The following is a 4,020-nucleotide window of genomic DNA, read 5'->3' on the forward strand; positions in this document are numbered from 1 at the left end:
TAATTAAAAGGGAAGACATCTGCTTTTCATCAGTTTACTAAGAATGTTTATCTAGTTAAATTCAAACCTAAGTTTAAAGATTAATTCATGAAATCACACAGTTTAAAGAAACATCTTTTTCTTAGAAAAACATTTCATCAAAACAATTAACACCAAAAGACACATTTATGACACTCTTCTTAGTGGGCAAACAGTTAAAAAGAACAGAGTGGTCAATCTTTCCCCTTTATTTACTTAAGGTGTGGGATCCTTTGTTCTCAGTCATGCTGGAAGGTTTTTAAAGGAATGTTATGACACCTTTCCTTTCTTTGAAGAAATGTAAATAGATTGTCCTTCTGGGGGTTGGTTGGAAGATGTGAATGCAACCCTTTCATGTTCTTCTGAGGCATGGCGACGACTGATATGCTAATTCCAAGCACAAAGGTCCATGCAAGATGCCTTAAAAAAAAGTCTGAAATGAATATATCCTACTTTCTTCACCAAACAGTCATAACAAGCCATGTCCATCAGAAATCATAGAATGAGGTAAGAAAACCGCTACACACCTCTTTTCTGAAGGGGTGTCTCAGACCAACACATTTTGATGCTGTTTCTTTAAATCCAAACGAGGCGCTTTACACCCCGCCCCCTCCAGCTTCGTTGTATTTTTATAGAGGGGTTAATGACTATATAGTAGCGCAGAAACATTTTATTTACAAATGAGTTAAAATATGTCAGCAATGGAAGACTTGTCCATCCAGATTTACGTGTTGGAGCCAGAGAAGAACAAAGACGACCAAATTGCAGTTGGTACGTCCACACCTTATGTAGCAATTATGTTTGCAAATAATTMGACGTAATAGTTATGAAAACAGAAAACAGAGGAAACTGAACGGGTTGAAAAGTATGACCGAAACAGAAAATAAAGCTGTCTACGCAGCACTGGGAGAGAATATTTTCAAATTTTCTGCATTCGAGATTTCAAGTACACAACAAAATGCATTTCATGGATAAAAAAAGGTGGATTTCGCATGATATAAAATATCTCTTAAATGCTATTGAGTAATAGACACAAATGATTGTTATACATTTTTTTGACCAGTATCACCCAACCTTACTTTGTTACTTTGAGCTCTGTATCATTTATTACCTGGATATCTTGAGTAAAAGAAWAAAGTTTGCTTCAGCTCCCTGATGATTTACGACAACAAAACATCCACTCCAGGAATATTCTTAATCTATAGCAGTTTATTTTTATTTTATTTGTTTTTTTAGTGGCTGCCTGCATACAGAGTGTTTAAGTGACGTCCAACAGCAGAAACACGTTGGGGTTTTGTATTTACCTGCCAGGTGTGAATGCTCTGAGCGGTCCACTCGCAGTTGACTAACTCTGAATGGGTAAACAGAGATGATTCAAACAGCCATTTACAACAGATTAAACTTTAATCATTTAAAAACTTTTCACAGAATGCCACATCAGTAAATCTAATTTATCTCATGTACGTGTGGAGCTGTTGTAGCACAGAAGGAAGTTTTTTTTATTTCTTCCCAATCAGTATGTCAGTGGTTTTGATTTAACGCGTCTGTCCACATTGGCAAAACTCTGACCTCCACTTTACCTCTAGTTTATTTATTGATAGATAAATGTTTTTATGGTTGTTAAATTAATGTGTAGCCTGTAAAACCGACTGAACTGAGAGGTGTTTAAATTACTGTCAACACTAGAAAAGTATACTGCACATTACAGAGTCTGTTTGTGCAAGTCTTTCATTTAGAACTATTTTTGCCTCTTTTTTTCCAGCTTTTCCAACACGCTCCTAAATGTGTTCACCCAACACGTTACCTGTTTCAAGTTTGCAAGCTCATAGCCAACATTGTGTTGATGTGTGTGTGTGTGCTGTTGTGTGTTGTGCGGGCCTCCTCCTGCCATCCCCCACTGAGCGAGACCATCAGGGCCTATTGTGGTGGCCTGAAGGCCTTTAACACGAAGCAGATGTGCAAGAAGAGGATCCCTCAGAACAAGGTCTGAACACTCAGCTCACTGGAGCCACATCCCGTCGACGCAAACACCAACATTGGTTAAAAAAAAAACAACTTTACCCACTCAAAGAGGAAGTATTTCAAACGTGCGTGTCCAAAACTGATACATGGGATGAGTCATTTCTCTGATTTCCTGCCATAAATGAAGAACGACTGCTTGTCAGATTGACCTGAGTGTAAAACTATATCCTTATCAGCCGTGGCTGAGTTTCCTCGTGGACTCCGTCTTAGTTTATGTAAACAACTTTACTCCATCCTTCAGTTTCGTCATTAGAAACTGCTCATCCAGAGCTCCAAATGTTGCTGCCAACATTCTGATTCGCTTTGATGCGACACGGTTCCATCCAGGTGTTTATTGCTGTCTCATCTAAGAGCTTAGATGCTTCACTGCCACGGCACAGTTATCAGACTGGCCTATCACCAGGAGGAAAGCAGCCGGAGTGTGCTTCATTTAATCATAAACTACCCAAACTACACCACAGAGGTAAAAGGTTCAAAAGATAACAGTGATTTTCCCGMATGTTTCAACAGAAACTTAGGATTTAACAGGGAAGGTGACATCTCTATCTCTAGGAAGTTAAAGTCAAGACAGAATAAAAAACTGTAAAAAAAGAAAAAAAGACTTTACAGGTAATGAGAAAACATGAAAGTAAAACAACTGAGCCGACTCATTTCAAAACTGAGTAAAACAATTTCCTTCACTTCATAAATCAAAGGTTCTCATAAAACTATCATTTTTTTTAATCAACCTTTGATCTTCTGGGTGGCTCTTGCTGGATAAGGGTGTCAAAGTTCACGCATCGTCCTAATTATAATTCCTTTAAGCTCGTGGAGAAATCCAGGTCTCTGGGTTCTTCTCGCTGCTGTTCTCTCGTGCACTCCTCCGACACCTGTCAGCAAACAGAGACATCAGTGAGTTCTGCTAGACGGTATTTGACTTGTATCTCTGACCGCAGTGGGGATTCCACACACAGGATATTTTTAATTTGAGCCGTGCGTTCCTGTTCTCCCTCATCCTGTTTGCACACATGAGCTGATGTGGTTTGGAAATTWAAAAAAAAAGGGAAACGCACGGAAAAGAGAGGCGTGTGACTTGGCCAGACACTCGAGCATTCCTTCAGCATAGACATGAACTGCGAGTGGACGCGATGTGGTCCGACAGCTCATGTAGCGCTTGTTGTACACAGCTCTGAGGCTGTTTCTTTTGTTTTGTTGAGCATTTATATTTCACAATAAGAGTAGGCTATTAGCTCTAATCAGGGCCTTCTGGTCAGGCAGCTGAGATAACCCATGTCAGGACCTGCTTCTCGTTTACATCTGTTTTTACTTGTGATATCCACAGATGTGTCATTTAAATAAACAACAAACTAAATTTCACAAAGTTTTATTAAACTTTCCTCTGTTTTTATTTGAGACAAATTCACAYTGTACAACTTATTAGATATGTTTAAGTGGAGTTCGGTGAAATGTTATTAATAGTTAATATAGTGCTCTGAACATCCTCAAAGTTGCGGATAGGGATCATTTCTGAACAAACTGATGAGCTAAGGGCTAATCAGATTAAAGCCCAGACCAAAGTGAATTGGATGAAAGATTGAATGATAAAGGCAGGTTTCTGCTAATCTAAAGTGATAATAAAGGGAAACCTTCTTGTTCTCGAGGGGTTGTGTTTTTCTTGTTTCTCTGCTCCAACACACCTGATTCAACGATTGAACTACTGCTTTCAAATCTGCAGAGGCCTAATCACCCACTTATTCAAATCAGGTGTGATGGAGCAGAAAAACCTCGAAAACAAGCAGGACTGTGGCCCTCGAGGACCAGGATTGGACATCTCTATAGAAGTAGCACTGATTTGTTGAGTTTTGCCCTCATAGTCGGGGATTCTGGCAGCTTTGTCTGGGACCTTTTTATTTATTTATTTATTTATTTATTTATTTATTTATGGTAATTTTTTTATTACATTTTGGAAAGAGCACCAAAGAACATCCGAATGGATCTAAT

The sequence above is a fragment of the Austrofundulus limnaeus genome, unplaced genomic scaffold (genome assembly GCF_001266775.1).
Source record: "Austrofundulus limnaeus strain Quisiro unplaced genomic scaffold, Austrofundulus_limnaeus-1.0 Scaffold1, whole genome shotgun sequence".
Classification (NCBI taxonomy): Eukaryota; Metazoa; Chordata; class Actinopteri; order Cyprinodontiformes; family Rivulidae; genus Austrofundulus; species Austrofundulus limnaeus.